Genomic DNA, 13,060 nt, shown 5'->3' on the forward strand with positions numbered 1-13,060 from the left:
CCCAACCAAAACTTTTCCCAGTTTGTCCCTACCTTATGCCATCCATTTCGGGCGGGAGGGCTGGAGGGGATGGTACAACCTATTGTACTATACAAAGAGGAAATATATTCAATGTATTCATATTTGTTATTAAACACAGCAAACTGTTTTCCCAGAAACATCGTGGTGTTTATGACAATGTGTTGGAGATAAGGATGCTTCATGATTTTTACAACAGCACAGCATTTCAGATCCCTATCTGATTTTCCTGAATTTTATTTATTCTTAAGGGACTAAGATGATAAGCTGGGTCAGTGTGCCCTCCTTTTACAAAAAATGGCCTTTGTAATATTTATACTGACTCCAGACATTACTGCTTTTTCAGGAACAGAGTTACTCAGGTTATTGTGACTGAATATTATATGACTAGAAAAGTCACAATCTAGTAGCGGTTGTTAAAGTCAGGCTTTTCATTGACTTGATTTCAAGATTGCATTTTACATATTGATGTAATTCTGGAAAATAATGTTAAGGAACATTTAAATTAAAAGGGGGAATTTTGGGAAAGATTTTTGTTCCTTTCTAGCTTACTAGAAGCAATTTGAATAAAAAGGAGTAAGCGGGCTCCTGAATTCCATACATAGTGCCAGTTCCTTCAGGTATTTCTAAACAGGTAATGGAACACAGGATTTCTGAAGTTTTATTGGGAAAAAAAAGTGAACAAAAATGGCTCCACATGAGAGAGACATGGACGTAACGGAGAGAGTCCAACAAAGGTCCACAAAGAGGGTTGAGGGATTGAGGCTGCAAAATCTCCCCTGTGAGGAAAGGCTGAGAGAGCTGGGACTGTTCAGCCTGGAGAAAAGAAGGCTCAGGGGGATCTTATCAATGTGTATTAAATACCTGAAGGGAGGGTGCAAAGAGAACAGAAGAACCAGTGGTGCTCAGTGATAGGACAAAAGACAGTGGGCACGGACTGACACACTAGAGGTTCCTTCTGAACATCAGGAAACACTTTTTGATTGTGAGGGTGACCAAGCACTGGCACAGGTTGCCAATGGAGGTTGTGGAGTCTCCATCCCTGGATGTATTCAAAAACTGTCTCAATATGGTCCTGGGCAACTGGATATAAGTGGCCATGCTTGAGTGTGGGGATTGGACAAGATGACCTCCAGAGGTAACCCTTTTGTGAAAACAGAATTTCAATTGGAAAGAGAATCAACACATTGACGGGGTCACAGCCTACGATAATGTCTTACTTTTGCAAAAACCAATCATAAAAATAGATTTACCTGTAATCATACTTTTTTCATTTACATTTCTTTAAAGAAAATGCATTAATTTATGTATTTGGGAATCACCTTCATCTAACAGTAGAAGAATGTGAAGCTCTTCTTGACTGTGTATAAACACAGTAAAGAGTGTAACCAGGAACTTCCATTATCCGAGTGAAGTAAAATACTATAGATAAGCCAGAGTATTAAGAATATATTATACTGTGAAATAGATACATGGTAGAAGATTAAATTAATGTATGTAAACCCAAATGAAACATTAACCCTCTGTCTTCATAAATCTACATCATTTGTAATAACTTCTGGAGCTGCAAGTGGGTTCAGGAGGCAGAGGTGGTGCAGGACAGGGGATTAAATACAAATTCTAAATTCAGAGCCAGCTGATACATTAGTGAGTTTTAAGCTGGATATCTGTCATAGTTGTATGATACAATTTTCTTTACCTATCTTTAAATAAGAAAATAAAGAGGTTGTATGGGTGGTATACCCTCGTGTCACTATGTATATAGATTGAAAGTTTTTAAAATGTTTTGACTGAGTATTTAAGTTGAGTAAGTTTTAACTGCATTGCCTCTGTGCTCTGTAGTTGTTGTTGTCTCTGTAGTTGTTGTTGTCTCTGTAGTTGTTGTTGTCTCTGTAGTTGTTGTTGTCTCTGTAGTTGTTGTTGTCTCTGTAGTTGTTGTTGTCTCTATTCAGCTGGCCTAACTGAATTGTCCTGATTTTCTGTCCAGATTCCAAGGTGATTATCCTAGTTGCCAGCTTTAAGTTGTCCCCTTTCTTAAAGGATACCTTAGGTTTTTCTTTGGTGCTTGAATTTTGTAGTGTGCAGCCTACAAAGAGGAAAACATTTTAAAAATAATTTGCTGCCTTCCCTGCTCCTTGTTTTTTCCCCCAATAAAATGACTCCCCTATTGGAATTGGTTGAAAGCTTACTGTACTTCCAAAGAAAATTACATTCTTTGAATTATTTAGAACTGTATATATATAGCTTTATTTCTCAGTCTTAAGGATATTGTCAGGAACTCTTCAGAGCAGTGTTATTCTGCTGGTTCAAGAGATGGTTTTGAGAGGTAGATCTTTATGGTGGTCTTTAACTCATCTGTCTGAAAACAGCATAATTTCCACTTCTGAGCTCTCCATTGAGATAATCCTCATAAACACTTTTTATATGGCTGTATCTTTTTATCCTTCTTCATCAGAAAATGGAAAATTAGGATACTTATGTTTATTATTGCATTAACAGCCTAAAGAGACACAGAATTTTTAAGAGACCCTGTGATGTCTCATTTTTATCTCACCCTGACTTTTATCATGACCCTTATGCAGCTCCAAAATTTCCTAATCATCAGGTAAATTATCAGATAAACTGTTACTTCCAGAAGCAATCTTTAATAACTGTGCAGTATTTGTATGCAGGTCATGTCTGATTAGTACTGTGTCCCAAGATGTATTTTAACTAGAGGCATATTCAGCTACTTTTACAATGATATTGTAACTTAAAATCTGAAATCTCTATACTGCCTACTAGAAGCTATACAAAGTAATTTAATCTTGGCCTCAGAATTAGGTTTCTCAAAGTGACAGCCACAATCGTGCAGCCAGAGCGTGTCAGTCTTCCTGATACATAGAACAGTTTCATCATGCAAGGCTCTAATTTAATAGCTTAGTAAACCTTGCTTTGTCTGCACTTATCCCAAATTCCAAGGCTGGATTACAGCAATTTTTACATCATCAGGGCACCTAGTTCCACTCACGTGATTAGTTTCCCGGTAATATGTTATGACGACATAGTATGTTAGGAGAATATTGCTAAGGATTTGCAGTGTCTGTGAGCTAGGAGAAAACAGGGGCATAATTGATGTATGTTCCATCATTAAGTAAAATTCCTGTACATAATTTCAAAGCTGTTTTGGCTGATAAGTCTCTGTAGCATGTCACAATAAGATGACGATTTGTCTGATGGGAACCACAGAATGTCTTTATGGTGATGGCTCAAGTCAGCATTTGATGAACCACTTGTAAAAGCTGTCTTTAAAAAAAAATACTCTGTGTGTACAAGTTTGGATATAAACAGTTTACAGTAGGCAAGATAATACATTTATTCTGTAACTTAAAGGAGAAATCTTAACTACCTAATGTAGAGATTCTTCTTGGTTTTTAATTCAGGCCTTCAGAGATTTGGATCTTTCCTCCCTTTCTTGAATTGCTAGTTCTTAAATCCCATGTTATTAAAGCTTTCTGGGGGTGGGAGTCATGGAACCAGAGTATTTGTGTACAATCTGCTTTTAGCTTAGGCCTTAGGGAGATGAGGGACACAGGTTGAATTGAGTTTAGTCCATATTGTGTCTGTCTAATGCTTTCACAAAACATAGTTTTACAATGGGTCATTAGACTTGATTGTAAAAAACAACCAAAGGAAATTACTTCAGGGTTGAGCCTTTTATACTTCACATAACCGTTCTTGGTTTCAGTCACGTTGACCTGTCTGGTGAAGTTGCCCATCCATTCCCAGTTTAAACATTAACTGATATTTACTAACTGTTAAGTTCCCCTCATGTGGTTAGTAATTATGGACTATGGATGGTTGCGGTGTCAGTCTGTATGAAAATGAGCAGAGAAATAGTACCTGTATTATATAGACTAAAGTGTAGAATTTATGCTTGATTTCCCTACCTTAAAGTGAGTGTGTGGGTGTACATATGTATGTATATGAATGATAGCATATTAAATAGTATTTGTGTGTGGTGCTTGATTTCATCGTAATCTGCTGATAACAGTAGATAAAATGGTCTCTTTTCAACTTCTGTGGTTGTGGGCAGAATAGCCTTGACTTAAGAAGCTGATGACAAGCCAAATGAAGAATTAAAATTGGAGGAGTCAAGAGTTCCTTTTTGAGGAAAAGTATCATTTGGCTCCCAGTCAGGAAACCGAGTGTTTGTGCCGAAGTGCAGTTTGAGGAGGGTCAGAGGGAGTGTGGTGGCCTCACTGAATCCCTGTTTCTGTGTCCTTTGAAAGGGCATAGAAAGGGGGGACAGCTTTGGATGGGCTATTTTATTTATTTCATGATGTGGTGGGTTGACCTTGGCTGACTGCTGTACCCCCCACCCAGCTGCTCTCTTGCTCCCCCTCTTCCACAAGACAGGGGAGACAATAAGATGGAAAAGCTCATGGGTCACGATAAGGACAGGGAGATCACTTACCAATTACCGTCATGGGCTAAACAGACTTGGGGAAAATTAATTTAATTTATTGCTGGTTAAAAATAGAGTGGGATGGTGAGAAACAAGTAGAAAATTAAAACTACCTTCCCTCCTTCTTCCCAGACTCAGCTTCGCTCCTTCATCCCTGACTCTTCTACCCGTGAATGGAGCAGGGGGATGGGGAGTTAAAAATAGAGTGGGATGGTGAGAAACAAGTAGAAAATTAAAACTACCTTCCCTCCTTCTTCCCAGACTCAGCTTCGCTCCTTCATCCCTGACTCTTCTACCCGTGAATGGAGCAAGGGACAGGAGAATGGGGGCTGTGAGAAGCCCACAACAGCTCCTCCTGGCCATTCCTTCCTTCCCATGCTCTTCCCCACCAGCCTGGGGCCTTCCCATGGGATGCAGTCCTCCAAGAACTGCTCCAGCGTAGGCCCCCCATGGACTTGGTGCAGCTACTGACAGAAACCCTGCCCTGGTGTGGTCCTCCAAAGGCCACAGGAGGATGGTGACCTGCTTCACCTTGATCTCCTCCAGGGGATGCAGGGGAACGTCTGATGGGGTCCCTGCAGCACCTCGTCCCCATTCTCTCATCTTGGTGCTGGCAGGACTGTTTCTGCCAGCGGGGTTTTGCCCTTTTCTGACCCAGGCTTTCCCTGAGACCCCCGCTGATGGCTGTGGGGCTCATCCCTGCCCTGAGGTGGGTTGGTTGGAACCAACTGCTCCTCACACGGGCCACCCCTGCAGCCCCCTTGCCACAGACGCTCTGTGAACACTGCTGCATCCTCAAGGGTGTTTCTATGGAGTAGAATTGGCTTTTTATCTGAGATTATTGAAGAGTAAAGGTATTACTGGCAAAAAATTATGCAAGGGGCCAGCAGGTTGAGGGAGATGATTCTGCCCCTCTTCTCTGGTGAGACCCCACCTGGAGTAGTGCATCCAGCTCTGGAGCCTCAGCACAGGAAGGACATGGACCTATTGGAATGGGTCCAGAGGAGGGCCATGAAGATGATCAGAAGGCTGGAACACCTCTCCTGTGAAGACAGGCTGAGAGAGTTGGGGTGGTTCAGCCTGGAGAAGGCTCCAAGGAGACCTTATAGCAGCCTTTCAAGTACCTAAAGGGGAGTGCCTACAGGGAAGATGGGGAGGGACTTTTCATCAGGGGATGTAGTGATAGGATGAGGGGTAATGGTTTTAAACTGAAAGAGGAGAGATTTATGTTACATATTAGGAAGAAATTCTTTCCTGTGAGGGTGGTGAGGCTCAGGAACAGGTTGCCCAGAGAAGCTGTGGATGCCCCATCCCTGGAGGTGTTCAAGGCCAGGCTGGATGGGGCTTTGAGCAACCTGGTCTAGTGGGAGGTGTCCCAGCTCACAGCAGGGGGTTGGAACTCGGTGATTTTTACGGTCCCTTCCAACCTGAACCATTCTGTGATCTGTATTTGACAGACTAAAGCAGGTGTGGGGGGGTGAAATCGGGTTTTCAGTAGGCAATATACAGAACTACAGCTTGTCTGTAACTTGGTGAAATGACCATGGTTAAAACATTCAGCATCACTCATTTGTTACAAATTAAGCACTGAAGTTAACAGCATAATGTGGTAAATGTCACCTCCTGCCCCTTGTGTCCCCGGATTGGAAATTTTGGAGCTATTCCCATTTAAACAATAATAATTATAGATTTTTATCTATAATTATAGATTTTAATCTAAGAAAACGGCTTTACGGGTGGAAAGAGCATCATTACTGACAGCAGTAGCATTTTGGGCTTTTTTTCCATTGATTTGTGAGCAACTTTGACAGCAAGGATTGGCTTTGTGAGGGACCTGACTTGAGGGTATCCTGCCTTACAGGTTTTAAATGAAGGGACTGCCGTTCAGCCGGAGGCGTCAGCGAGGGCACCGGGTTGTGTTTATATTGCCCGTTTCTGACCACTTAGGAAACGTGTGACATACTGAAGGAATGAGTTCAAAATAGTAATGCCCTTACCTGTGCCAGTATCAGTTCTGGGAGTTTAGCTTTGTAGACTGTAATTTAAAGGAAACAATAGAGCACAATGAGGAATATATATAGTAATTGAGGAGAAACTACTTCTGCAAAGACAGATTTTAATTGCCATTGTAAAACATCAATAATTGTGGGCTGAAGAGAAAAATCTTATCTTCTGGGGCAACAGATTTCCATCGCCATAACTTGATTTCTCTTCTCACACCAAAGTTTATTGCAGTTTTTGTTGTGCCTGTTCAAATTATTTTGGGCATGCAGTGATTACTAGGTGTGTGAGGAGATCCAGGATTTTAGGTGGGTTTTGTAATTATTTTTCTCAATGTTGTTATTTAACTGATTTGCTTTAGAAAACTGTTATGACTGACTATCCCTCTTATGACTGTCATTGTTACAACTTGAATTTAGTTCGCAGAAACTGAATAGGAGATAAATAGTGCTGCAGAAGAAGAAAACAAGTAGTGGGGGGGAAACAAATTGTAAATCTTAAAAACAAAATTGTGATTGCTTATTGTTTAAATGAGCCTGTGATGTGCATGGATAAGATGACTTTTCTTCCAGACTGGTATGTGCTCTTTTCCACACATTCAATGAATGACCATCTTAGAGCACCCTTGTTTTTCTGTTGTGTTCTCATCGGTTACACTCAGCTGGGATTAGCTCTGTTAGAGCATCCTCATGGGTGGTAAATGCAAAGAGTACCTTGTTCAAACCAGTAGAAATTTAGTTAGCCTTAGAAGAGTGGAAATAGATGGCGAAAGAGTAGAAATGGAAGTAAAACCTTGCTTTTGCATACAGTGGTAAGTTCAGCTCAGCATTTCAGTCTAAGGCTAAATTTGTTCTCTTCATCTTGCACACCCCAAAACATTAAGCAGATAACTTGTACTGCTGTTCTGAAAATCCACCCTTGAGCAGCTCACTTCCTCAGAACACAGCCTGTTTCATCTGATTCAAAACTTCTTCTCCTTGAAATTTACTATCCAGAACCTCCTGAGGTTTTGAGCAGCATCCTTTATCCTGATCGAATGTGTTGCTTCACAGAGAGGTGAGGACAGAGGGTCAGGGGAGCTCTTCCTGTAGCTGATTCTTAGTGTTGTCCTTCTGAGCTGTCGAACTGTAGGCAGCAGTTTGAGGTCACAGCAGATTAACGTTTAGTCACTTTTTCAGGAAGACAATAACATCACATGACTTAAAGTTAAGTAGGGTGAAGCTATTGAATTCTAAAAAAAAATAATAAAATACAGTGCCTTAACAGGCATTTCAAGAGGGAAGTACTGTGGATATGTAAAAAATGTTCTTGAATACTTATACATACATTCTTAATTTAATTTATTAAAATTTTGTATGAACAGTAATGCCTTGTTCATAGTTATCTCCTTTTCTGTTTTACTTGTGGCACTCTACTGTTTTAGTGCTTGCAGATACTGTTACAATTGAAGGATACATTGGAGAAATACCAGGAATAAAGAGGTATTGTATGTTTAATGGAGAGAAAGGGATGTATGAATTTTAGCAACCCACAGAGCTTTTTTCTGAAGTTTTGAACTTCCTCACTATATTAAGTAATCTTGCTTTTGAAACTAAATAAAATGAATTTTAAGACGTCCCTCTCTTCACCCATGAGACACATTCTGGAGTCTTCAGAAGCAGAATTGTTGTTGGGTGCAAATTCCAAGTGCAAGGCATATATTTCAATCTAGTGACATACGTGTTGTATGCTTAGTAATATGTGCTTCTCTGAAGCTTTTTTTGAGTTGCTATAGGGTGGAAGGCAATCTTCTTATGAAAGAAGAGACTGTGTCAAACATACCACCCACTATCAGAAACCTGATGGGACTGGTTGCCTTGCCCAGGGCATGCATTTTCCTGTGATGCTGTGACACACAGAGAAAAGATCAGCAATTCTGACAGCATTAGTCTGAATTCTTTCCTGTCTTGTAATGGACCCAGTTCCTGCCTACCAGTTGAAGGAGTTTGGCTGTTACACAACATCCCCACCTTTGTTGATACGAGGAGGATTAATTGATATTAGTTGCTTGGCCAGGAGCAGGGCATGTCTCTTCCAGTTAAATTTGGCTTTTCTTTGCTCCCTGTATTTACTTGAGCCAGGAAATCCCACTGATGACACTCAGGGATGCCTTCGCTACATAGCTAACGTGCTGCTGGCCAGCTGGGGTTGGTTTGGGTGGGAGCATTCGCACAGCAAAGCCCGAAGCCAATTAGTGTCCTTGTTATTTCTGCACTTGTGTGTGTCTGGCAGCATGTGATTGCTCTGGGGAGCTCGGGGATTCCTTTGCAATCAGTCATGTCTGCTGTGGGACAGCTTGTTTGTGCTGCGGGGCAGGGAGAAAAGATGGGAGAGGAGCTTAGGGTCTGCCCTTGCTGCACGTGGGCAGCTTCCATCAGAGGTAGACCTCTGAGCCTGCCCCTCCACTGCCAGCTCAGCATTTAAAGCACTTCCAAACAGAAGAGGTGTGGACTCAAACATGAGGAACAGCCCAGGTTAGCTGTACGGTGTGTCAGGCAATTTGTGTTGCATCCCTACATTTCAGATGTTATTTTTTCCTGTTAGTCCTGCCAGAGATCCAAAATAACTTGTTTAGAAGGTTGTTTTTACTCAGTAGTTGCAGAGTTAGAAGAATGTAACTCCGGAAATAAATCCAATATTAAAGTTTTGTAATAGCTCCTGATTTTCCTCTTCTGACTTTACACATAATTTTTTTATTTGATCTTCTTAGGCCCTCTTTTCTCTTTATTATTTTCTTGACTGTTTTTGTTACTTAAGTTTTCTAATTCTTTTCACCTTTTATATTTACCTGATGCTCCTTTCAATCTATCACTGCTTTTTCTGCCTCTTTAAATGTCTTCCTTTTGTTTTTCTTTGGATAAATTAGCTACTTTGTTTTCCCTTCATATGGCCTTGCCTTCCTTAATTACCCTGCTCCCATGTGCCATTTTTTCCAGTGTTAGCCTTAAGGAAAGGAAGCTCTGTATTCCTTAAGAAGTGAGTAATGGTGGAAGGAAATGTGTGCAAGTGTACATGAAATAGTGCTTAATCCTTTTCCCTGAAGATGCTGGAGAGGATCAGACAGGTTGTTGAGAGACAACTGGGAAGTACAGAATGGTACATTGACAGCCTTGTTGTGTGGAAAGAAATCTTTCAGGAAATGGTGAATAACCTCTAAGTATAATGATGTAACTGGGAAAGGGAAAGAAGGGGTAATAGAACAAGCTGAAAACAATAGAAATTGTTGCTGCCAAGGCTGGAGTTTCCTGCATCTTTGAGGATTTTCTTTAAGCTCATGTTTTCAAGCTGCTTGAGGTGTCTGCGCTGAACTTTGAAGCGAGCAGCTAAGAAATCCTGCTCCGTGTCTGGCTGGGAGTCGTGTCTCAGTGGCACACTGTGTAGCACCATTGGGGTGTGTAGGGATGGGGAGGGACCCTCAGTGGATGTCCTCTTCCATCTTTCAAGCAGATATTATTTCCCAGAAGCCACTGAGGGGTGCCAGCCTATGGACTGAGTGAAGCTCACTGTTTTTTGAAATACTTTAGGTCTATTAATATCTGACTGGTGTTTGCAACACTGACAGGCAGTTGTTAAAGCTAACTAAAGATGACTAACCAGGCCACTTCCTCCTCACTTATCCTTGTATCAAGCTAGTAAAATACCAGTTCAAATTGAATCTCTTTGCTCTAATAACATTAACATGCTTCTGTGGGTCCAGGTCACAGGGGTCTGACAATAACCTGAGGTTCACAGTACATTTAATGGTGTTGTAAACTTAGGGCAAAGAAATTCAATTACATGTTCTCTTCAAATATTTGTATTTCAAGATCAAGCATTCCTTATCACAGTCCTGAAGCACATACATCTACGATTGGAGGTATATGTACATGACATTAATATTATGTTACTTTTTGTGTATCCTTTTTAACAAGTGAAAATAAACGCCCTGAAAATTATTTCGTTCTGCACACTGGTCTATCAGACATATTTAAAACCCCTTTTTTAGACTAACAACAGGATTTAATATTCTGATTAATTCATTCCAACTTCATCCTCTCTGCTAACAATGCCAAGTAATGTGAATTGCCTCTACTGACTTGTATGTAAAGATGAGTTTAATTTTAAACAGTTCCAAAACCTAGAGAGCTATGATTCATTTTAAGCTGTTTCTAGCTTGATTTCATTTACACTTGCTATGAGCGATTCTGCTGCGTAAGCTTCCTCACTGGTCTTGGTTAGTGCTACTGTTGTGTTGTAATCTGCATTAATTATCTATTAATTAGTGGAGAACTGTTCTGAAGCATGACCTAAACCACTAATTAACCTTTTCATTTTTTTTTTTTTTAGTAGAATTTTATCTGCTGGTAGACTATGTGGAAGTAGAAAAGTTATCTTTGTGGGAGAAGAGGTTTATAGGACTAGAATGTTTAGGCTATCAAATATAACCTGCCTAGATCTGTTTGTCATTAAGCTGTATTTCAGAGCTTGCATTTTCCAGTGAGCCATCAAAAAAGAGCGGGTTTTGTTTGATATCTGAGATGGAGTGCTCACGGTTATGGAAGTAGAGGTGTGATTAACTCCATTTTCAAAAATGTTGTACCAAACTTTAAAAAAAGAAAAAAAGCAAACAAACAAAAAAGACTTCTTTTAAGTTTGGGACACCTGCTTGTTTTGCTTATTTAAGTTGTTATCGAACCTGTGAAATCAGAGAGAATGTAACTTAATCAGATAAAATGCTTTAGAAGTAAAACTTGATCGCAGTGTTTTGCCCCATTCTAATTCTAAGCTTTGAAAGGAGGTCATAAATGAGATTTAAAATTACTGCTTTTTCTGTTATGCTTGATGTTGTTGTGGGCTTAATAATGCTGGTTAGACAGTTTAAAAAAAATGTTGCTTAGTCTTACTGAACATGACAAAATATTTATTAAGTTTTCTTGAAATAAGGATGGGGAAAAAGGATCTACAGCATGTGAAAAAGTATGATTCAATGTTTATCAAGTTATGTTTTATTAATAGCAACAATGCTGTAAACAGATGCTTTAGTGATTACTTAAAATGAAACAAAAATAGTCCTTGTATGGAGTAGGGGAAAAAGGATTTAAGGTCACGAGTACTGTAACTGAGGTTTGTGTGCCTGCAGCACAAATTGCTGTAGTTGGACACGCATGTGCTCTTTGCCTTCTGGAACCATTGAACTCCCTGCTAAAACTCATCTCCCAGTACTGCTTTTTTTTAGTCCTCTGGTGTCTGGAGTGAAAAGTACCGGGATGTTATTGTTCTTGAGCACCACACAGGTTTTGCGAGCCTCATGTTAACTTGAGCTTTAGTGTCATTCAGTAGGAATATGGGAAAAAAACTGTGGCCATGCTTCATATGTAAATAAGCTGCCATATCTGATTGCCAGGACATAGATTTCCTGAGCTTGGGTGTTAATGTTCAGTGTATCATGTGTGAGGTGTCAGGGGTTTCTTTCCTGAATTAAAGGAGTCTCCGAAGGTATGAGAGGCTTGGTCTTATGCTCACTATGAGTTATAGTCTGTGTGAAAGTGTCCTAAGTTGTTGTTTTGTTTTTTTTTTCTCATGTATATGGTAACCTGCCTAGCATCTGAAAGACAAAGATCGGTGAGAAGGTAGAAGTGGTACTTTTAGTAAACAAGATTTCCTAGACTACCAGAGTGTTTATTATTTTTCCTGTTTTCCTAAGAAAACATGGATTGTAAAGTTTTGCCTCCTGTACAGGTCTGTCATTGTTTCCATTTCCCTCCCTCTTACTTAGTTTGTACTCCTCTGACACATTTCAAACAAAGTTTTGTAGTCTAAAGGATACTCTTTTTCCCAAAGTTCCATGAAAAAGTTTGTCTCTTTGATCCGTGCTCCCAGTGTGAGAAAGGGGGAGGGCATGAGCTAAATTCTTATTAGAGAGTAGTAATTCACATGGCTGTTTGTTGTGAGGGTGCAACATTGAGGAGATCAAGCTCCACTGATTCTACCCTCTGAGATACTACATGGGGATGGGGCAAGGTTTTTTTCTTTTTTTTTTTTGTGGTTTGTTGGTTTGGTTTTTATTTTTTGAACTTCAGAATGGTGGCTTCACCCCAGTTCCAAATGTATGAAGTTTAGATTTTGGGTAGCTTGTTGTTATGTTGTTAATCCTGATTGTTTTAAGAATACTGTGAATTGCTCCACTATGTTTTCAGCCATAAAACCAAGTACAGTTTTACTATGGCAATGCAATTGAATATTTTAAAAATGAATAAAACCGGTTTATTCCAAATAAACCACAGTATTAGGAAACAGAAAAAGGAATGTTCTCTGCTTCTCGTTTATTTCTTATGCCTACCGTAATGCAATCACTTCTGTTGTACAAGTAAATAAAATGGTGCCATACTTGCAACTCCTTAATGAAGCATTAGATTAAAAAATAACTGATTGTAATGTGAGACAAAGATATTGCTGTTACTGTCATGAAAAGGTAGAAGTGAATAATTTGGCAAATGTTAATAGCACATTACCATATTACTAAATTCACAGCAGGCTGTAATGAAATTTTTGTCAAATGCAACTGCAAAAATAATG

The 13,060-nt window shown here is 39.8% G+C and overlaps 1 protein-coding gene across 5 annotated transcripts in view; it reads left to right on the forward strand.

Moving 5' to 3' along the window:
* The window catches only part of CDKAL1 (CDK5 regulatory subunit associated protein 1-like 1), a 428,699-nt gene that overhangs the window by 153,465 nt on the left and 262,174 nt on the right, over window positions 1-13,060 (forward strand). The gene's annotated exons all lie outside the window — the stretch shown is intronic.

This window comes from Calidris pugnax, unplaced genomic scaffold, assembly GCF_001431845.1.
Source record: "Calidris pugnax isolate Ruff unplaced genomic scaffold, ASM143184v1 scaffold8, whole genome shotgun sequence".
Lineage (NCBI taxonomy): Eukaryota > Metazoa > Chordata > Aves > Charadriiformes > Scolopacidae > Calidris > Calidris pugnax.